Consider the following 24,629-nt stretch of genomic DNA (forward strand, 5'->3'; position numbering starts at 1 on the left):
TACACAACAAATTGTAGAATGTGTAATTATACACAGACACACCCGGAAGGGAATATCGTGAATACCCAAACAATAACAAAGCAAAAGCCTGAGAGAAAAGCAATCATACTACATCATAACTACACTCATGCAGACACTCCCGGAGGGGAAAGATCAACACAAAATATGAAAGAAAGAAAGAAAAAAGAAAGAAAGAAAGAAAGAAAGAAAGAATGAATGAAAGAAAGAAAGAAAGAAAGAAAGAATGAAAGAAAGAAAGAAAGAATGAAAGAAAGAAAAAAAGAAAGAAAGAAAGAAAGAATGAAAGAAAGAAAAAAAGAAAGAAAGAAAGAAAGAAAGAAAATAGCAGAACGATCAAGGAAAGAGAGAAGTTAGAGGGAGAGCGAGTGAGAGAGAGAGAGGAAAGAATGGGAGAATCCAGAACTACATCATACAGTCCATCAGCTGGAAGCACGGTCGCAGAGGTCTGTTGAGCATTGCATTATCACTTGGCTATATAATTATGAATGGCCATCAAAAATCCTAAGATAATGCAGTCATGTAATAATGGCGTCATGTCCAGCTGCTGCAACCTTCGATATAATAAAGATAATATAAGTTCTGCTTTGTTTACATTTTGATAAGGTTCCGTTATCTTGTAAATAAATAATTTCAACAGATTTATCACAGAATAATAAAATCATTTTAAGCATACAATAATTAAGGGGCGAAAAACTGGAAATGCAGATCTGTAGTTGAACCACTAAGGTGTTTTTATTTCCATTAAAAACAACAACAAAATATGCGTCAATTTGACTTTCGTCCAGCTAAATACATATATATAAGTATATATAATATATATATATATATATATATATATATATATATATATATATATATATATATATATATATATGTATGTATGTATATAATATGTATATATATATATATATATATATATATATATATATAATACTATATGCACGTTTCTTTATGTAACTTTTTTGCCACAGTACGGGAACCATGGGTGTCCTTCTGAAACCTTCTAGACACGGTTGCGGGAAGGATATATATCTGCATAATATACTAACGCGGAGTTTACATCGTTTCCGTGCCTATAATATCAGTCTTTATACAAAGCAATATGAATTATTAATCAATTATTCATTACTCATCAAGATACTATTTTGAAGTGAAGTGGTTATGAGGTATTTTTTGGTAATGACAGAGTTTATAAGGTCGGCACTTACAAGATATCATAGTCACGATTGAATACCAAGAGACGAAACAGATTTAGATTAAATATGATATATACATCAAGATAAAGAGATGAAATTAATTTTCTCAGTATATATTTTTTTTAATAATTCAATGAGCAAAAATTTTAAATGTTAACGTAATAAATTAGTGTGAAACTCTCAATGAATATATGACAAAAAGCAGTTGGCCAAATAGAGCAAAAGTGTGCAATTAATGGAACACCATGTATATTGGTTTTGTTTATTGTTGCACAAGATGATTTTGTTGTTGATTATGGGGGTACCTTTTTCGCCATTTTAAAGAAGTTCATTTGATTTTATGGTGTGAAAGTTCATACAAAAGAATTTCGTGATTAATGGCTCCAAACACAGAACAACCTCATTAATAATTTTCTTCAAACAGATATACCCATTCCTTTTTTTTTTGTTCCTAAGATATTTGACTATATCACGTATCTTTGCTCCAGTGAAAATAAAGAAACCGATTCTTGATTGTTTAGAAAATCTGTAATTTCCACAGAGTACTCAGAGCTGGAAACGTTTTCAGCTAAATTCTGTCCAGTATTGACAAAATAATCCCAATTTTGTCTGATATCGCTGATCATAATCCATCGGAAATCATACTAAAGGTCTGTCTTAATAATCTTAATGAAAAGTGCTTTGTTGATTTTAGCATCCTTGTGAAATCCGTTTTGAAAATAACTTTTTGTATAAATAAATTACAATATAACATCTGCCAGGGTGTACTAGTAACAAAGAGATTTTCTCCTCCAAAAATCTCTTTGACTTTACCATTAGTACCTTGTCACGAGTTAGCTCGCAGTTGTTATTTCGTGAACAGCGCCTCGTGTGAACAGCGCCAGCTTCTGATCATGTGCACGAAAGGCTGTAGCTACTCGAGCAATGTCAGTGGCATAAACAATGCATTGATTGCTTGCTTGATGTCCACCTGCGACTTCTTACTGCATCTTATGCTGGCACTGGACCTTGATCATGTCGTGTGCTGTATGAAGTACCTCTCAGCGAAACTGCGTGCAACACCACACGTTCATTGATGAATGAATGGTCTGTAGGGCCCCTTTCTGGATCTTCTTCTTCGTCCGTGCTTGATCCCGCCGCTGGGAGCTGTCTGTGTCTCCTCTCACGATTGAATGAATGATACTTATGCTCGCTTATGGTGCACGCAAAAGCCACCAAAACAACATCGCAAGAACTTTGAAGTGTCCTGTCAATGTCAGAACGGATGTAGATCTGAGACTGTACCCATGGCCGCGGAGTTTCAGAGAAAAGAACTTGGCGATAGTTGATAAAGGGTATGTAGCGTCATGAATCTTTCGTGATATCTGTAGGGTTCCTAGTGATGAAGCTCAGTTGTGCCCACCAGTTATCAGCGGAGTGTAACACATTAGTGTCTAAACACGTTATGGCTAAAGTGTATGGTAACAGTTTTAACAGTTAGAAGTTCAAAATGCACTCGCAGTACCGGTACCTTGAAGAATGAAGTTGAACCTTGATGCAACTGTTAGTGTTAGTTTAAATGTTTGGAAGTTTCAGCATGTTCAGTCATCCACTTAAAAATAGCCTGACCAGACCGCTAGTGTGCGAAGCACAGCAGCGGTCTGACATCTAGACCTCTACTATGTTTTACGTTGTATACAACCGTCGCTTTTATCAAAAAAATCACATTAAATGTCTTTTATTCTGTTTGATTTTACCAATAAGATGTTTTTTACCACTCACCTACAGTTGTACATCGTATTTTGCTGATGGTTGAGTTGAATTTGGTGTTTTGTTGGTACCCAGACCTTATTGTTGAATTTTTTGGAGTAGATTCTAGATTGTCCAATGACGTCTTTTTCTTCAGGAGCTTCACAAAATCAACGAACTAAAAAACCATGCATGTGCAACCGAAAGTAGTAGCGTTACGTGTTACGTACGCCCGTGCGTTTCGCAATTTTGTGTGTTAAGTAAAGCTTGTCGTCTGCTATGTACATGTATGTTACAGACTCACACGTTTCCGCGTGTGCTGCTACGGCAATTCTCTCATGATTTGACCTTTGCATGGGTCACTTCCGCACCGACAAGGTCATGAACTTTTCCGACTCGCTACATTGTTTAATATACGAGAGTGATCGCCATTCAAATAACACGCAGAAGATGAGGAGTGAAGCAATATGGACGCTTACACTAACAGACCTGATTTTAATCATGGATTTCGGTGACTTTTTGACGTAATTAAAAAAAAAAATTGCATACCGATTATTGAATGAATATCATAGACTATGGGGATTCCTTATATTTTAGTTTTCTACAATTAATAAAGATATTCATGAAGGAGATGTACAATGTACACCCCCCGCTGAAAATGACAACGTATACGAATAGGGTAGACGTGCAGCTGCTGTCGCTTTGCGACAGCGGCTGCGTGTAGTTAACTTAAAAAGTGGTGGATTGTAAGCAACTTTACTAGACCTAGACGTTTATCTAGTATCTTACGTCAGGCATTAAATCACCATTTTTAAAAAAAGATTATCAAACATAACACTACAGGTAGGTAAAACTGATAGGTCATCCTTTGATGATCTCGTCGTGAAAATTAATTCTCACCTTTTTCATCCGTGCTGTATGTGATGAAATCAAATTTATGGGGGAAAACATACGTTTTTGGTATTTTCCATCTGGCGACCCCGACGAGAGTACTACTGAGTGAAGAGTCACCAGCGTGCAGCTTGCACGTGTAATGCACCTGCATCAGACCCGAACGCACAGCTGTGCGCAATTTTTATAAAAGATTATCAAACATAACAGGTAAACTAGTATTTCATCCTTTGATTTAATCTCATCATATGAAAATTAAAATTCTCTCCTTTCTTTTCCATGCAGTTTGTGATGAAAACAACTCATAAATTTATGGGGAATAACATATGTTTTTTGTATTTTCCATCTGGCGACCCGACGAGATTTAGACCATCTACATGTACTAGCGATGTGTCGCCAGCGTGCAGTTTGCACGTGTTACAATGCACTCTGTATCAGATCAGACATTTCACGCACAGCCGTGCTTGCGTGCCCTCGGGTTCTCAATCCAGCAAACATGCACACACAACACAGTATGCAATTCGCCATTCGCCGCTAGTGTTGTCTAACTCTCATAGGGTCGCCATCGTGCCCGACCTGTCGCATGAGCATGTTTTACCCGTACAAGTAGTTTGTGTATGTCAAATGTATTTCCAATATTGAACACACATGTCCATAAAGTTCTTGCTGGCCACACAGAGATTTTTCACTGTGACGGAAGGACATATTTTTTACTTTTTGCTTGACGTAAAAAAGAGTCATACACATGAAATAATAGGGTACGAAAGGGACAAACAGTGACAGGCGCATGAACGAGTGGCGTCTTCATGATACTGGCGACTTAATGGTAGCTAGGTGACGTTAAACTGTATTGTGAAAGTATTGTAAAATTGATTGAAGAAGGAGAATGATGAGAACATTTAGAAACATACATTATATCTCCTATGCGGAATATGTTGAAAACAAGAGTATAAGTTCCTCTATTTTTCTACTTTGTTTGGTGCATGACATGGTTATCTTAGATGGATGAGTTGTAATGTTATGTAAAGGGAGCACTATTGAAAATGGCAAATGAGAGATCAATACTTTTTTTTTTGTGCAGAAATGAATGATATTATATACATTGAAAACTTTACAGTATTTTTATGCATAATTTCACTCTTCACCGGTTTTTGTGTTTACAGAGGCATGGATGCATATCACTGATTCTTGGCTGTGCCTGCTGCTCTTAGCCAAAGTGCTCAGCTTCACATAGCAGATCCGCTCGTAAGGTCTCTGATCGTCTTTGGAATTGGATTGTTTCACCATGCTGGATTCACCCAATGCTAGCAGTTCCGTTCCACAAGCCAAGAATATGAGTGAATTCAGCAGCAAGTCCAAGAAATATGCAGCGGAATCCCCTGCTAGCGTCCTCAAGGCAAATCGCTCTCTTGCTCAGGTGAGTCTTTTGAGATTTAGAGCTGTTATTATGATGGTCAGCTCTGCCCCTAGCCATGCGGACGGTATATAAAAATCTTTGAAGAAGGCAGAAGTACTAGTTCTTAAATTATTATCATGGTGCCAAAACAATGATACCAGAAGTATTTGCATACATAATGGTTGTCTGTTTTGTGTTTTTATAATGATTGTTAACAAAGGTTGAAAATCTAGGTTCAATGAACTGTTTATAATAAATAAAAAGACCAGCAATGTTTTCAAGTTGGATGCAGGTCCTACAGTAGAAAAATTAAAATATTGTTAATGTTACCACCCCCCCCCCCCCAAAAAAAAAAAACACAACAACCAACAACAACAACACACACAAAGGGTAAAAACACACACACCACACTAATAACCAACAACTACCCCAAAAATGACAATAACAAACAGAAACAAACAAAGTTAGATTTCATTCTGTTATTTTGACTCATCTACAAATGTAGTCTCTTTGGATGGCATATTGCCATGGTAATAAATGCCACAGTAACTCACTTGGTACCATTCTCATTCACAAAATACCATGATATTTTTTTGTAAGCATGGCACATGCCCATATCCCCAAAAGAAAAGACACAAAGGCCCGAATTCACAAAGGTGGTACAAATGAAACCATGGTTTAAACCATGGACAAAAACCATGGAGCGCCAAGTGTCGCAAGGAATATTTCGCTACAAAATTGGTCATTTCATTGACAAAGTGACCGTTTCGTCAACGAAATTATCATTTCGTGGACAAAATGCCCATTTAGTTACAAAATGTTGTCATTTTGTTACAAAATAATCATTTTATTGACGAAATGACTGATTTCGTAACAATATATTCCATGCGACACTAGGCGCTCCATGGTTTTTGTCCATGGTTTAAACCATGGTTTCATTTGTACCACCTTCGTGAATTCGGGCCAAAGAGTGCCGGGTAACGTGACAACCATGCTGCTGTATAATCAGTGGTATTTTGTGACATGGTTTAAACTCAGATCTTGCATGCTTATTTCATGCAAACTTTGAATTAACTACATGTAGTCTACCCTAAATACCACAGTATCTCACAGTGTTTTTTGCAGTGTAATTTGCATTCACATTGCAAATTGCTGCATGAAATATTATGGTATATCACCATTTATTGAAATACACCTACATTTTGTATTGTCAGACTGTATCAGAGAACGTTGCCCCCTGGAAAGTCATATGGGGTACAATGATGTAAGGGGAGTGAGGGAGAGAAACGGTGTTATCAGATCTCTAGTCTAGTAGGAGGGATCAAAGTGGAAGGAAGTGAGAGTATCAAGTGTTTCACCTTTGTTACTCCCTTCTGACCCTCCCCTCCTTGTACTGGCCCACTGTAATGTATGGCTGCTGGGATGGTCTTGCTTCTGCTGTAGACTGACAGTTGATTTCTACCCAGATTAATGATATCATTTGAGTACATGTATGGTATATCAAGTTGGATATATTCAGTGAATTGTTGCTACAGAGTATAGCCATTTGTGTGTGATGTATTGCAAACTGCAGCTTCCCTGTGTATGACATAAATTCAAATGGAGGGAACTGCAGTTGTATATTTAGCTATTAAAGGTGGAAAATGAATGGTAGGCCCCATGCAACAACGTTCTATTAATATTAGAGCACAGCTGAGCTGAGTGTTTTTTTTTTCTTTCTGCAAAATAAAATTGTTATTTAAAAGTTAAAGAATGTGATGAAGTCTGAGAAATGAATATAGAATGGACAAAACTTTCACTCTATTCCTATTGATGTTACACCTTACAAATTGTGATGTGTTTTACATTGTACTCTTACCATTACCATATGGTGTCTGTGGGAAAACCCCTTGCCTTCTAAATTGCCCATCCCATTGTTGTGACTTGGTTATTTGTTACTGTGTTGCTAATGCTTTCTACAGAATTCATATGAATGCCTTGGAGACATGATACATGGCACAGTGGGTGTTGTGAACCCAATTTAGAATAATAGAAAGGCTTGTGTTGATAGAAGGTTGCCTGTGTGTTTGCAGAATAGCCTTCTCCTATTTTGAAGGGTGAGGAAGTGTCTATATTGATCCCCTGGATTAGGTGTCATAGGTCAGTGGGCATACACACCAAGCCTACAGTGAGGAGTGCAGATTAGTACTTAATCTCTTTCGTCAATGAGGCATGTTTCCACTGTCATTGTCATTTCAACAATGCACTATCCCAGTAGTGGTAACTTGTACTCAAATGCTGCAATGCAGGACTAAATGTGTGGCAGAGTATGAACATCTCCTTATTAACCTGGAAAGAGGAAGAAAGTTGAGAGAAACAATTAGTCAATAAGAAATTAGAACAGAACAGCAGAATATAGAAAACAACATGAGAAAATGTAAAATTCAGGAAAACTCTGATTTAATATGATCCAAATCTCATGATGTATAAATTCTCATTATTGGCAGCTGGAAAAGAAAAAAATACATAATTTTGATCATACCTGAGATGTGCTGTAAATGTCCTTCCTATCATAGCATGACACTTTGTATAGTGCTATCACTGCCACTTCTATGTACTGCTATTACTGCAATAACACAATCAAGACGCATACAAAAATATAATGTCAGTCCTACACCTACAAGACAGTGCCTTGAAAATTAAAGTCAGTATGGGATAATAAGGCCACTAATGACGTCAAGGAACCTACATATAGTGTAGTTTGCTAGATTTTTTTTTTTTTTTCACTTGGTATCAATGATTCTTGTGAATAGAAGATGTTTACCTAATTACTCTTCACCTGCTCATCAGACCATACACTGTATACAGTGCTGTGATAAAGCAAAATCACTCCACTGTTCCTTTACGTGTGCAGTCAGATTTTAGTGGCTTCCACCTACAGTATGAAGAAAAAGAGGTATACATCTGTACTCGTGTTTGTCTACCTTGATATTGCATGATTTTGTGAGTGTGTGTGTATGACAGTAAATTGTGCAGTACACTGTAAGTTCTGTTGAGAAGAAAAGTGTTCAAACATTTCCACATACCATCTTCTGAGTCCACACGCAAGACATTTTGAAAATGTTCATTTCCCTGTTTGTGAGTGGAATCTTGGCTTTCTATCCAGCACTGGTATCAGGCAAGCGTCGTCCTGTCTGCAATAATCACCCAGAGAGCTCATTGTGATTATTGGTAAATCTCGGGATAAGGCACATACACTCTAGGTTTATTTAGCACCTGACATTGAACTCATGCCAATTTCAATGTTGATGTCTGTTCTGTATTGACCAACCATGTGTAATTTGGCGCAGGTCATATTCCAAAATATCGCATATCATTGATTTGCCCATGGGGCTGTGGATTGTGTGGGTGTGGGAATTGCGTTTGGTACATATTGTGGATTGCTGTACATTTATTTGCCACAGTGACAAAAGCAGCAAAAGGCACTGCCTAAATTCTGTGCAATTGCAGTGGTTTTACGTGCAATGTAGTATGCTTGGCATAGTGTTGCCATATACTGTAAAACAAGTAATGTTCGCGTGCATTTTAATTTCGCGAATTTCGGCAAGCGCGGAGATTTGCGAAATTAAAATGCATGCGAAAGTTCATTTCTACAATATATTTGTATGCATTGAATGCCAGTGGCAGTTTGCGAAAATTTCATGCTGCAAAAAAGGCCGTCGGCTCCAGTTCGCGAAAAATTCATGCCTCGAATATATCATGTTTTACAGTACAATGAGCAACATGCAAATGTACCAAGCATTTGCTTTTTTAATCCAATATCAGTAAACACATGCAGCTCTTTCCATATAGACACCTTCTTGGCAAGCAGATTTTGCAAAAATAAAATGACTGTTTCTGCCTTTTATTTCTCCTGCCCAGCAGAAATAACGCAAATTGTACCTTCAGTGTATGTGATTGCTTAGGGTGCCTGCATTAATTTGGCATCATGTTACTGCTTGAGTATACAAAGGAAGAAGTATCAAGAAGAAAGCTGTGGACTCACAATGTGCCACTGGGTACCAACCGGCAGGAATACCCCCCCCCCCCCCCCCCCACTGTGCTTTTACTATGCAACATTCTATACTGTGTATCCTTTTAACCTGTACACTTTCTCTGTTTGTTTTTTGTTTCATACATTTGTCTCTCTTTCAGTCTGCATAAAATATATACCGGGTATGGATTTCATGGGTGTGTGTACTTGGGGTTGGGTATGGGGGGGGGGGGGGAGGGGGGGGGGGGAGAGGAGAAATAAGGAAAAAGTAGAAGGAAGGGGCATAATAAATTAGGCTTACTCTTTTCTTGTTCAGATTAGGCTACCTCAACATAATCTAAGTGATTTTGGTCAATCTCAAACAATACATCATACAAATATAGCAGATACTAATACAATGTATTTCATTAAAATTTCAGTTTTCTATATACCCGTTTGGGATTGATTGACTTGTTGACATTGTTGAAATCGTAGTTTTAAACAGTGTACTGTTTAGGAATTGTCACATGAAGTCAACAAATCAACAAATACCATGCCGTTATATTTGCAATGTGATGTTCATTCATTTGTGAAGGTTGTAATTTTTAAGTCTGTTCCAGGGTACCATTTCAAACATGCAGTGTAGGCCTATACGGTAATACTGTACAATATTGTACTACATGTACATACACGTACTTGACTGACACATTGTGTACATGTGTACAGAAGTCAAGGATTCTCAGCATTAGGACATGCTTTATTACTCATGCATGTTATTATTGTCGGAGCAAGCATGTCAGAGAAAAATAGGTACTGTAATAAACAAAGAGCTGTGAGACCTTTGTCTTCGTCTTTATGTATGACATGTCCTTCCAGTCACTTATACCCCTTTCAGGTAATCGTGGATGCGGATAATAGGAGCACAAGTCGTAAAATTTCGATTACATGAACGGGAGAGGAGTAGAAAAGTGCGCATTATTTTTATGCTGCTATTATGCGCATAATTGCAGCATGAGGAGTAGATCGAGAATACATGAACGCGTTTTACGACTTATCCGCACTAACATTCCACAGTTCGGTCAAAGGTCACTCGATTTCCCGCACAACCGCTGATTGCTGAGCTTGAGCGCGCGAGAGGTGTGCATACACGTGAGGATATTCACCAGAAACATTACGTCATTATAGAGGCGTGCGCAGTAACCATGACAAATAACTCGCACAAATAACTCGCACCATTATATGAACGGGTGCTCGTAAAAGTAGTGCGCACTTCATGGGATATATGAACGCGATTTTGACTACTTCATCCGCATTATTTGGATGCGGATAATTGAACCGCGATTACCTGAAAGGGGTATTATTCTACTGTACTGTAAAACGAGGAATGTTCGCATGCATTTTAATTTCGCGAATTTTGCGAACACCAACATTTGCGAAATTAAAATGCATGTGAAAGTTCATGCCTACATAATATGCATTGGAAGCCAGTGGCAAGGCGCGAAAATTTCATGCTGCGCGTAAGGCCGTCGGCTCCAATTTGCGAAATGTTCATGGCGCAAATATATTATGTTTTACAGTATTTCCACTCGGTGTGTTCAAAATAAAACATCTTTAGAAATTTATAAAATCTTCAGCATGTGCTGTGTTAACATTGGCAATACAATGTCTGTTCATCACATCTGATTAGGCTGAAGGTTTCTAGAGGCTTGACAGGGGATTGTTTCCTGTTCAAACCCTGCAGAGATTGAAACTGTTTACCAGGGTACTATGTTAAATGCTCATGGCAGGGTGGTACTGCATCAACCATGACCTCTGAAAGGACCAGAAAGGTCAATTGCTGAGGAGTGGAGTGCACATGTTTGAGCACTCTCTCATCGTAAACAGTCTCAGATTTCCTCATTATCAGTGGGAGTGCCCCAATCCCAAAACTGAAGTCATCTCCTTTATATAGCACCTAATGAGGTATTATGATGTATGATGTTTGAAAGAAAAAGACCCCTTGTGTTGTGCAGTCTGTTTCCACTGATCACTCTGTCATCAAGGAAGTCGCTTTATACATCTGTTGCAGCATCTGGGACAAATTTTCTTTTTGGATGGTAGAAAATGTTTCTTATTTCATGTCTGAAAACCATCCTCCCCCCCCCCCCCCAGAAAATATTACAGTCATTCTCAATAGCAGTATACTAATGGCAGAATCATGAAGAGCGTAGAAAAGTTTGTTGAAATCCTCCGATCCCATGATGATCAATTTAAATCTGTTTTGTTTTTCCCATCTGTCATCTAATGTAGCTGCAATTTAATGGCTCTTGTAATTATGCTGTCTCATGCAAACCTTTTCTAGAAGAAATGTGGAAAGTACCATAGACAGGAGTACAGTATGCTTTGATCCTAATGTAAAATGTGAGACTAAGCTGACAGTGTGCATTTCAGGTCACAGACAATGTGTTTGACCTGTAGTGTTTGTACATTCTATCCCCAGTTATTTGAAAGAAATATTCACTCAATTCTCTTAGTGCTGATCAAATTTCAGTCTGGTCGCTTTCAAGAGCTACAATTGGATTTTGGGCATACTTTTTGTGTTATGCAGACTTTGGAGTTGATATTCCATGTTTTGTTTGAAAGTTTTATTTTTTTATACATTATAAATGTTCAAAAAAAATGGGCCTGTGTTGACAAAGCCAAGCTGTGTATTACCAAGACTCACTATTGAATAGTACTACTCACCTTCCACTATTTTACTTTAACTACTGGATTGATCTTTTAGCAGCCCTAATAATAAACCTGCAATGACTTCCCTTTTACAGTACCTGATCATTGCTGTAATTATTCCCTGTAAATTTTTGGCACAGGCCCATTGTGCTTCCAGGGCTTCAGAAATGCCAGTATAATCCACTTCCCTCCCCCCCCCCCCACCAATGGTGATCTGTAATTGTCTGCAGCAGTTCGTTGACATGACAAAAGAGAACTGTGTAGAGAGCCAGGGTAAATGGACAGATACATGGCAGTCTTGAGGTGTTTGGATGCATACAGCAGGGAGGTGGAACACCATTTCCACCTCCCTGCATACAGTGTAGACTGTACAAATGTGGCAAAATGGATAGATGGTAAAGTGAATTGACTGATTGATAGATGTATCGATGAACAGAAGGATTGGTCAAGATTGGTCAGATATACAGAGGTAGAGACATAAGAAGGTGCAGTGCTTAACAGTAACTTTATCTTTGATTCAGGCATTTAAAGGGTAATGAAACCCAAATATAACAATAACATTCAATGTGGATTGAGTGTATGCAGCAATAACAGTAGAACTCATGAGTGCAAATTTGAGGAAAATGATACAATTCATTGAAAAGTTATGAATTTAAAATGTTATGGATCCAGTGCAGCCACTGTAGGATGAGAAGGCTACTACAGTTTGTGATGTCACATTGAAAATGATATTTATGAAGAAGATATAGGCCTAGAGAGTTCCACAAAATTTCATTTTGCATTAAAAGTACACATTACCTGAACTTGTTACTGACATATTAAGCAGTGCTCAACACCAATGTTTTTCTCTGGTAGCTTGTTCATACTATTGAAATCTTTGAATTTGGCATTTCAGTTGCTCAAAAAAAGAAATGCAATGACCTGAAATATCAGGAAAATACATTTTCATTCTGAATTTGAGCTGTCCCAAAAATTGTATATGACAGGATGTTTTGTGGTACAACAGACCTACAATTTGTATATATAGATGCATTAAATGTCATATCTTGAATTTTTTTTTTAAATCACTGTTCCAAAGGTAAACAGGACCTTTAAGGGTTATGTTATTTTCCCCACCTTTCTTAAAGAGATAAGTCAGATGCTCTTTCATTATGCTAGAAAAGTGAAAATATGTAGAATTTCCTTTATAGTTTTCTATGCATATTATTTTTCATATGACATCATGTTGTTGTCTTCTCATCCAGCGCTGGCTGCACTAAAACTTAAAAAAAAAAAAATGAAAAAACTCCTGTCTGCCCTTCTCTTGACCCATGGAAGTGAAATGAAAATATCATCTCAGAGACCAAATATTTGCTTTCTGCTTAATGATGATGTAGCAATTAAAGAGATAGTGAAAATAATTATAGAAAAAAAGAGTGATAACTTTATTCTCCTCCCAAACACAGATACAAAGTAAAATTTGCTGAGATATCAACCTGGTGCAAGTTGAACATCAATCTTGGTTTTCCTTACAGAAATGCAAATGCGAAATGAATGAAATGAACTGCAAATCGCAAGTGATATGTTTACTTTCAATTTTTTTTCCCCTTGAAGAATCCTGTTCATGGCATTTTCATTCAGCCTGAATATGTACAGCAAATGAATATAAATCATTTTGTAGCTGTCTTCTTTATAATTTGCTGTATTTATACAACTGTAAATGTACTTTAACAATATCATCATTTTTATATCTTCATTTTTTTTTGCTCTCTTCTTTTTGAAACACTGATAAGCACACTGTACTGCCACATTATATGTAACTAGTGTCACTGCATAATTTTCAAGTTCTCTTTACAATGAATTTAAAAGTATACACAACATGTTGTTAAGTGTACTGCCAGTGATACAAAATATACATCTTATGAAATTTGCAGAAAGGCTGTGTAGTACCAGGGTTGTGAGTATTTTTGCTAGTGTAGAATGTCTAGGTGAGCTCTTTTGAACGCATCCACCACGTTGTTCCAAGAAAGACAAAAGTGAGAATAATGCCATGCATTCAAGACCACATCGCGATGAGTCAAGCAGTTTGAGGCAAATCCAGGCATGGCCAAGTCTCACACCCACATTGGGATCGCCATGGAAACTAATCGCCTGCCCATTTATTGTGAACCCGGTGCAGTGGGGATGTAGGGGTTGATGATTAAATGGCAACAATAGTTTGACTCCGTGGTGTCACCTTTGTCGCAATTAATTTTAGGTGTGAGACGTGACAGTGACAGTGTTTCAGGCAGCATTAATTGCACCAGGGCAGAGATGATGGTTCTTACAGTTACACAGCGTCCAATATTTGATTGCCACTGTGAGTTTACAGAAAGATATCATTGGAAGGAAAGAAAAAACAAACAAAACAAGGGGGAGGAGAAGGAGTATTTCCTTGACAAATGCTTCCTTTGCCATTATGGATATACTTTCCAACAGTGATATTGTAGTATCGTCGGAAAAAAAAAAAAGGCATTGTACATGCACATTATGTACATACGTATGTATTCTCAAGTTTAAGTCTAAGTCTCAATGGAAAACTGAGGTGATGACATTATCAGCTCACTCATTTGCGTCAGATATTCATATTACCTGTATTAGATAGAACTGTTCTGCAAGAAAATTAGTGAGAAACTTCACCATTTCATAACTTTTCTAATTTTCACCTAATTTCTTCTCAGACTAACATCCAATTGTTCATCTGGACTGGAATTCCTCTTTAATTTGAAGGTTGAACTGCAGAGATATTGCATTTCGTCGCTGGGGTGACAAAACCTTGTATCTCAAAATTGTCAAATGTTCAGGAGAGCAAAAAAACATGGCGGCCAAAGCACTATAGTGAATGGGAAAGCCTTCTCTTTGACATGTCATGGTGGCTTCATTTTTGGAGTAAGACAGTTAGGATTTGGCCAAGACATCACTTGACCCATTATTTGACCATTAAGCTAAAAAAAAAAAATTTGACATTTTTGAGATACGAGGTCTTGTCACCCCAGCGACGATTTGAAGTTTAGCAATAATGTAGATAGCAGAGATATTGCATTTGAAGTTTAACAATAATGTAGATAGTAAAACAAATTCAATTTGTCCTAGAACTGGTGCTTTGAGTGGATTGAATGAGCAGTTCTCATCACAGGTTGAAAAGAAAGACAGGATAAAATGTAGAAAAGCTACAGTTGTCAAGCTGCTGAAGCCATCCATGTTTGGCCCCTGTAGGGGCAATTGACATGCACTACAAGGTGGCCAAATTTGTAAGATGCTGGTCAGACATGTGGATCACTGTGTCCGGTCGGCTCTCTGTCGGGTCAGACTTGACCAGTCATGCCTGTCCAATTAGGAGTCCGCGTTATGCCACAGCAAGCACAACGTAAAGGTGGTGATTCATACTCGTTGATCAGTTGTCCCAAGAGCCAAGCTATATTCAAGTACTATGTGCCTGAAATATTTATTACTTTATATACAAGAAGAGGCTCCATTCAAGAAAATACTTTTTTACTTTCATTGATCGGTCAAAATGTGATAATTTTGGGTAATTGTTTCATTTATTGTGTCAGTTATCACTGAGACAGATAATTGCAACATTCTATTGACATATATGTCAAAAAAAATTGCAACGTGAAAATCACAACATGGATACCATGTTGTGATTTTCACGTTGCAATTTTTTTTACTGTTTTTTTTTTTTTTTTTTTTTTTTTTGCCATGGAAAACGTGTATGTATCCATTCAAAAACTGGTGAAAATATCTTGGGAATTGATGTCATGAGTTTGGCATTCCCGATAGATTATGTCATAGAGAGATAGGATGGGAAAAAAAAAGATGATATGTTTTTGCATTAAAATGTACGTGTAGTATGACTAGGGCATACAACATATGACATTAATTAATATCCATTCAGACTGACTTTCTTTGCCCAACTACTGTAAATCCAAGCAATTCAGTGTGCAGAATTCTGTGTGTTCTATAGCGATTATTGAAATTTCAGCGTGTTATGAACAATCCAGTGGCTCAATGCATGCTTCAGACTTAAAAGAGAAAATCCACCCCAAAAATAGATAAACTTCAAAATAAAGAGAAAAAAAATTCCCCACAGAATGTTCCAAAAATGACCAAAATCGGATAAGAAATAAGAAAGATGCAGACATCTTGAAATATCTCATTTCTTTGGAAAGCATTTCTTGACTAGTTCTTATGAATATTTAAATGAACGAGTCAATGATGTCATGCCCTCACAATTTTTCATGTATGTTATAAATGAAAAAAAAAAATGTATTTCTAAAACATATTCCCATGCCAAAATATATCAGAGTTAACATTAGTTCTTTTTTATTTTGGGTGGTTTTAAGGCAAGTTTTATACAACTGAAATATGAGATTTTTGTCATTTCTGTGTATACGTATACAAAGTGTATGAAATGAATAAGAAATTGTGAATGCATGACATCATCAACTTGATGATTTGAAGTCAAGAAGTGATTTCTGAAATAAAATTGAATTTCAAAATGTCATAACTTCCTAATTTTTTATCTGATTTTGATCATTTTTGCTCTGTTGTGAAAGTGATAAAATTTGGGAGTGGATTTCTTCTTTAATAGCAATAAGACCAAATGAAAGTGACAAGTCTGAGAACATGAATCCCAATGTTGGCTCCTGTACCTCTTTCCTGTCACAAATCCAGTGCATGCTTGTTCAGAGGCCAGTATGTATAAATTCATAATTGTTGTCAACAAGACAAACAAAAAACAACCACAAAATGGTCAAATTAATGAATAAAGAAATGAATGATAATGAATGATAAAATACAGTATACCAACTAAATGAAATAAAAATTGCCTTGTCTGAAAGAGGAATAAAGTGAGAAAGATAAAGTTGTCATAATAGTGTGACTTTTTTGAGGAAATTATTCTGTGAGATTTTAAACAAGATTTGTGTGTTGAATTTTGGAAGTGCAAAGATTTGAATAAGTAATTGGACACTATTGCATACAGTGTATATTTGATGACTGTAAATGGCTATACGAACGTAGCCATGTATTACGCAAAACATTAAAATGCATACAGTGAAGCTGTAGACAGTTCACACCGAAATTCATGAAATGCATATCATGATGATGTGATGTGCAGTGTATCTTTTCCTCAGTTTTTGACACATTCTGTGAAATCAAAAACAGTTGTCACCGTCATATTATCAAGACAGGCCTGTTACCATCCCTGCCTGTATGTGATGGCTCACATCATTAATTTACAGGTTGTGTGAGTGGATCTTTGGTTTTGGTTTCAGGCAGCATCTCGAAGGGCTGCTGCTTTGGCACCACCTGCACCTTTTCATTTGCAGTACAAACATTTGCCGAACAGTTTCATATTCATCGTGGGCGGATAATCGCTGTCAAGGGAGTTGCAGATCAAAGGGAACGAGAGAAAAGAATGTTAGTCTATGGTTTCAGACATTAATCTTCCTGCAGTGTAGCACTGTGATAATTTGTTCAGAGAGGGTGTGCTGCCAAACTTTAATTTGACAAAATGATTGACTCTAAATCAATAGTTATTATCTTGCCTTTCAAAAGTTAAACAAGTCTTTTTTTCGAAACCCATATGTTTCATGTCAAATTTGTCCTTTTATCACTTCAGTCAGTTACACAGTGCAGTATTTTGCTCTGCATATACTGCTGGTACTTGTAATAAGAATAAATTAGCCTCGTATGATGAAATTGAGTGCAGGGGTGTGTACAAAATGTACATGGTGTATACAGTGTATAGTGTTCCTTGGCCATGAGATTAATCCTCTGGCTGTGTGAACTATCTTTTGGGATGAGTACCTGGTAAAACAAATATGAACCCAGATCCTGATCACGTCAATCGTTGGCAGAGATTCCGGCGATCCGTAACTTCCTTGGCTACTGGCTGTCGTCTCGAGTGGCAGGGATTGACGGTTTGCCCTTTTGGGAAGGGCATACGGGTGCATTTGGCCTGGGGAGGTTGTGAAAGGTAGATGCTTCAACCAGCTCTCCTGCTGTAGTCACACAGTGCTGGAGATTGCAGTGAGGGGGCCGACTGGCCAGCCCCGTGCAAGGAGTACTGTGCAGTTTTCAGGCTCAGAAGTCATGCCATCTTGACTTGCCTGTAGTCAGAGGGAGGGCTGGATTGACACAGTGGACTGCACATATGCGAGTGATGGTGTGTTCACGGTGAGATATCCTTGCATGTGATGTCTGCCATTATGGTCAGTTGGATTAGCATCGTCACATATCGGGATGGACATGTGGTGTGATTGATAAAATGCCGCTGTTATAAGACTCTGCTGGACTGTCCATTCAGTTGTCAGCTTGGAATTACAAGGTAGCGATCTGATGGCAGTAAATTGCCTTCATCTTTCATGCATGTGCCACAACATGAAAAGTAAACACAGGGAAAGTTGTAGTCCAGACCTTGCTGCACTGAATGGGCTTCATCCCGATGGAGATGTCTCTTTCTTTAGGCTGGTGATAGTCTGATGGCGTGGAAGCGAGAAAAAAACGACAACATAACAATCGGGAAGTGATGTGTGATTGTGATCCAGGGATAATTTAGCCAAGTGTGACTGACTTTGACATTGGCCACCATGAGTCTGTCTTCTGGAAGCAGGAGTCGGAAGAATTACGGCAGCTACAGCAAGTATGGGGCGAGTCGAGGGGCATCGTGGTTGCCACGGGAAACCTCGTCCCTGCCGTCTCCATCGGTGAGTGTGGATTGCTGTAACTCTACTGTTACCTCTGGCAACTATGCTGTATGAGATGACAGTGGCATCTCCAGGGGTGGTCCTGAGAGGCTTAAAGCCATTTGGAAGCAGTGATTAAAAATGTTTGAGTTACCACATTGGAAGCATAATTTGTATATGGTACTTCAGTTGCATCTCAAAACATCCCACCATTTAGAAGTTTCACGATAAAGCCACAAATCATAAAGGAGATATCACTAATTTTTTTTTTTTTTTTTTGATAAACCATAACTGTAGCCAGTTTTTTCTAGAAATGATTTCAGTAAAACTATGGCTCACATTTTTTAGCTTCAAAAATATTTAACATTGATCATACTGATTAACATTTTGACATTGGTTGTTTCTATCCCTAACTCACATTTTTGAACTATTTGGAAGAACTAAAGCTGTTCTGTTTTTCATCTGCAAATGATAAATAGTGGCTTTAACCTTCTCTAAAGTGGCCATGAGTACACAGAACCCTTCTATAATGTCAAGCAATACCTGTAATGGTACTCTCGATGGATGTGTTCACCTGTGCATATCTGTACAGATGAGTTACGTATTAGGATAGTAGCCAGTTTGTCTCCTTCGGAAGTAATAATAGACATGAAATACATCAATGATTATAGAGAGTCTCATACCTTTTTTCACTACATATGGTGATAGTGATACTGTATTGAGAAATAATGAAAGAACAGCGTTTGTGAATTTGTGAAACTATAACTGTCTGCCCTGCACAAAGTGCATAGAAAAAAAGTAATATATCCCAAAAAAAATACATGTAATGTGTTCTTATTCCTCTTTTGCACCAGTCTTTTGATTGAGTGTGAAGTTATCTTGCATTTCATAAGGCCGAAGCAAATATAAAGATTCACATTTTTTTTTTTTTCAGCCATCAAGGGTAGAGCTAAGATATCAAGGTACAAATATAGCATGTCTGCAAGGACGTGTTGATCTGAGGATGTAGAAAGGGTGTATACCATGACAACTGACTTTTTTTTTAATAGGTTGCCATCCATAGAGCCAGAAATAGCAGTGAAGGCTGAACCTCCGACATCCAGGTTCTTTCCCTTACTTGACTTTCCCCTCCCTTCATTGGAAAAAAAAAAGAAAGAAAGAAGAAAGACACCGCATATGATGTGGTTTTAGATCCTGACTTGGTAGGTGATATAATGAAGAGGGGCATTGGGACCTGATTTATATTTTATCATCTTCCTCTGAAAGTGAGGTATTAGAATTCATTTTATTGTGCTTTATTGATAATCAACAAGTGCTCAGAATGGTTTTTGTGTCGATATGATAAATAGTGACTGCTGGTGAATACATTTTCACATTTTAATGACGATTTGTGAGTTTCCCTGATAGGAGGGTTTGCAGAATGGCTCGTGTCAACTATGTGTGAGCACAGTTGAGTTCAGTAGGTGGTTTTTCAAGGTGAAAGAAATGTCCAGAGGTTATTAAACTGTAGTCTAGACTTTGCATCGTGCATTGTTCCTCTTGAGCTTGATAGCAAGTATCCATAGTGCAACATTCTATGACTATGTGACTTCCTGTCAGGGGTGACAAGTTATCATGATCATATCATACTGTTGCTCATGATCATGTCAGGATCGCTCATTGGTACGTAGAGTGAATACATTTCCATGAGCTAATCCTGCTCACAGGGAAGCTAGAGGGTTTCTCTCAGACAGCAGGCATTTTCCAAGCTGGGTCGAAAGTGGGAGGAGGGAGCGCAGCTGTGGAGACGCTTGCTCTTGAAGCAGACCATGTGACTGGTATGAGCATCAGGCTGTCCTGTGACTCATCATTAGCTGCCAACCTCTTTCTCCATGTTTAGCTATTAGTCCAGGGCTCGTGATTACATAACCAGCCCCCCTATGAATCACTAATCTCCCCTCGCCCTCCCTACACAGTGCATGATGTGTCCCAACAGTGTGATGACATTCATGGAACGTGGAAGTACGGTGAAGTTTTAAAAGAAATCACCCTAATAATTAGTCAACGCTGTGTATGCCATCCAATGCATATGAACTTGATGTACAAAAATCTCCAGAATATTGTAATGCCTTCTCTGCAGATGGGTAGATGATTATCTAAATACAGCACGCTATATTAGTATTTAGGCATGGACGCATTGACTGTGCTATGTATGATATGTACAGTGTACACACGCTGGCCTTTGTCTGCAAAAGGGAATGCAGTAATAATTTCTTCATTGGCATACACTGTATCTCAGGGCAGAATAATTTTGAAAGTTTGTAAATACTGAATTAGACACTGTATACTGATTTGTTTTCATTCTTTTGTTATGCTGATTAGATACTGATTCAAAACCTGTCTAACCTTTTTCTGTTGTGCAGAAGATAATGGACTGTGTTCTAATTATGCATAATCATTAAAGGATTTTTTTTCATTATGTATCATAGTAAGTTGTCTTATTACATTTTATGTCAATGTGGACAGTGTGTGCTGTATTCAATAGTGCAGGAATTATAACCTGAAATGGGTAAACCCCCTTTTTAGCTCACCTGAGCCAAAGGCTCAAGTGAGCTACATGTATTGCGATTGCCCTTCGTCCGGCGTCCGTCGTGCGTAGTCTGTCGTGCATAAACTTTTTACATTTTCATCTTCTTCTTGAAAACCCCAAGACCAATTTTCATCAAACTTGGCAGGTAGCATCCCTAGGGAGTTAGGAACTCAATTTGTTAAAATGGGCACCATGGCCCACCCAGGGGGCCCCCAGGGGGCCCAAACCCCCCAAAATTAAGGAATCTGTAAAAATCTTCTTCCCTAGAACCAGAAGTGATAGAGCTAAGTTAATACAATGAGTTTATAGTACATTGATGACTGTAGTTTCAAGTTTGTTCATGGCAGAATCAGGGGTGCCCCCCTTGCGACCCAGGGGAGGGGAGTGGGGAGGGGTCCTAATAGGGCCTAAATTGTACATTTTCATCTTGTTCTTGAGAACCTCATGACCCATTTTCACCAAACTTGGCAGGTAGCATCCCTAGGGGGTTGGGATCTCATTTTGTTAAGATAGGCACCATGCCCCACCCAGGGGGCCCCCAGGGGGCCCAAACCCCCCCAAAATGAAGGAATCTTTAAAAATCTTCTCTAGAATCAGAAGTGATAGAGCTAAGATAATACTATGAGTGAGTACATTAATGACTGTAGTTTCAAGTTTGTTCATAGCAGATCCAGGGGTGTCCCTCTTGGGGGCAAGGGGGGGGGGGTTGGGAAGGTCCAAATGGGTGCCTGAATTGTACATTTTCATCTTCTTCCTGAAAACCTCATGATGGATTTTCATCAAACTTGGCAGGTAGCATCCCTAGGGGGTCAGGATCTCAATTTATCAAAGTGGGCACCATGCCCCACCCAGTGGGCCCCAGGAGGCCCCAATCCCCCCCAAATTAAGGAATCTTAAAAAATTTGGGCCCTTATTGTACGTTTTTATTTTCTACTTGAGAATGCCTGGTCAAATTTCAGTAGAGCTGTGAATAATTTAGATTAGTGACTGCGTGAAAGGTGAACTTGCGATACTCAGGTGAGCGCTAGACCCGCGGGTCTCTTGTTTGTTTTAGACATTTGTGTTTTCAAGTTTTCAAGTTTTGAAGTTTTGTTTTTATCTCATAGTGCCCTGTCTCACAAAGAAACTTAAACTACATGAAAGTGATACCAACTGCAACTACTGCTGCAACAACTAAAATGATCACAGTCATTTCCTTGATGTAACCATAGTTGTTGCAGTCATATGACTTGCAAGTTGGTGGAAGCAAATTTTCCAAGCAAGAGCGAACTCTTCCAAAGATGTCCTTTCTATATTCTCTGGGGAACATCATCACAGTGGACGAAGGATTTATTTCTGGATCAGTGCCGACTCATTCACAGAATTTCTTTCCTTTTGCAGCTTGTCGTGACGTCAGCCCTCCCCTGAATCTCAAGCGTTAATGGGGGCTCATCAGCACATCGATAAGCTATATTCATGCAGCCTTGTTCTATCACCGGCTTGCATCTTGAACATGTTTTTCGGGGGGGGGGGGGATGATTGGAGGGCATGTGTGGAGGAGATGCAGAACAGTGAGTCTCAGTTTTCTTGTTGTCTCAGCGGCTGAACCGTGCAGGGAGTGTGTGATTTCAAATATCATGCTGAACGGGAATAGCTGTCATCTGGCGCGTTCGGTTATTTAAAGCTCCAAGACGAGGGGACAGAGTCCAACGGAGGGATCTAATGTCAAGTACGGATTTGAGAAGGATCGGGATAACATCAATTGCAGATGATACTTGAAGACATGGCAAGACTTGATGTGTCATAAATGCCAACTTGAAAATGCAGGAGCACACACACACACACACACACACACATGCATAAGATATTACTGGATGTACAGGGGTATCAGTATTATAAGCAACTGAGTTGAGCTAACACAATTGTAACAATGATTCAGAAGCATGGAGCATTTGAAGGTTTCAACATGAAAAGTTGCACAATTTTTTAGATAATCATGTGTTTTAAAGGAAACCAAAACCCAAAGAGCAATGAGGATTGAGTGAAAGCCACAACATTTGTAGAACACATTAGTGAAAGTTCGAGGAAAGTTGGACAATCAATGCAAAAGTTACTAGTTTTTAAATTTTGGTGTTGTAATGAATGAATAAGGAGACTACTAGAGTTCATGATGTCATGTGTGGACAATAATGTAAAGAGAATATGAAGAGAATTCTACCAAAAAATCATTTTTCATGAAAATTACACATTCCATCTACTGGTTATTATTCCCCCTGCTTTTTAAAATTGGTTAGTCAAGAGCTCTTTCATTTAGCCAGAAAAATGAAAGCACGTTGAATTTTATTAATTATTTCCTTTATATTGTTGTCCACACATGATGTCATAAACTCAAGGACAGTAGTCTCGTTATCCAGGGGTTCCAACACCAAAACTTTAAAAATTCATAACTTTTGCATCGATTGTCCGATTTTCCTCAAACTTTCACTGATGTATTCTACTAATGTTGCTGCTTTCACTCAATCCACATTTCTCTTTGGAGTTCGGTTTTTTCTTTAAAGACCCAGTAGCATAGAGATTCATGGGTGGCCTGTCTGTGTGTATTGATCTTCACTTGCTGCCTACCGGGGTACATTCTGAAAGCACGGATAGCATCCATCAGATTTTTTGGCTGTGTGTATACTTTAACAGAGAGCAGTAATAATTAAGCTTTACACAATTCTTTACAGGGATTCTCAAATATAACGTTTTGCGAGATATTCAGAAACCACTCTATGAGATGTCAAAGAGCATGCAATTCTAAGTGGCATCAAAAGTTTATTTGATGAAAATCGGTTTTGAAATGGCTGAGATATCCAAACACAAGGTGAAACAAAGAGATCCTAATAAAAGGTGTGGCCTGTCACCTTTTATTATTATCACTTTTTTGGATATCTCAGCCATTTGAAACACAATTTTAATCAAATAAATGTTGAATCCTTCTTAAATTTACATGCTCTTTCATATTTCATAAGAGGTTTCTCATCATCTCACTTTCAAAAATGTTCAAAACATGAATCCCCACCTCAACCAGTACTGTGCAGTCCCTTTAAGTAAAGTAAGAGGGTTGTTTAGGAGGAGAAGTCCACAAATTCATACCTTCTGTTTTTTGTTTTTGTTTCATGCATAGTCATGAGATAAAGCCTGTATGTTCATGTAGGCAATGAGTACATGAGAGTATACTATTGTAGTATCAGCTTGAAGTGTGCTCAAACCATCATGTACCACATACCACTGTTGAAGGCAGCTAAATGTGTCTGCATCTTTTCAGTAGATATATATGTACCTTTTCTTGGGGCACCGGCCACAATTGTCACATCAGTGAATGAAATGCTTGTACAACGTCCTCAGAGCTCTACCTGCACTGGTACTGATGGTGGGGATGGGGTGTGGAGGAAGAAAA

The 24,629-nt window shown here is 38.2% G+C and overlaps 1 protein-coding gene across 1 annotated transcript in view; it reads left to right on the forward strand.

The window, feature by feature from the left end:
- The first annotated feature begins 2,317 nt into the window (after positions 1–2,317).
- The window catches only part of LOC140241434 (uncharacterized), a 63,231-nt gene continuing 40,919 nt past the window's right edge, over positions 2,318–24,629 (forward strand). The window contains exons 1-2 of the mRNA XM_072321166.1: positions 2,318–2,551; positions 5,000–5,253. The gene's annotated coding sequence lies outside the window, so the exon portion shown is untranslated. The remainder of the gene's footprint in view (positions 2,552–4,999; positions 5,254–24,629) is intronic.

The sequence above is a fragment of the Diadema setosum genome, chromosome 2, assembly GCF_964275005.1.
Source record: "Diadema setosum chromosome 2, eeDiaSeto1, whole genome shotgun sequence".
NCBI classification, from domain to species: domain Eukaryota; kingdom Metazoa; phylum Echinodermata; class Echinoidea; order Diadematoida; family Diadematidae; genus Diadema; species Diadema setosum.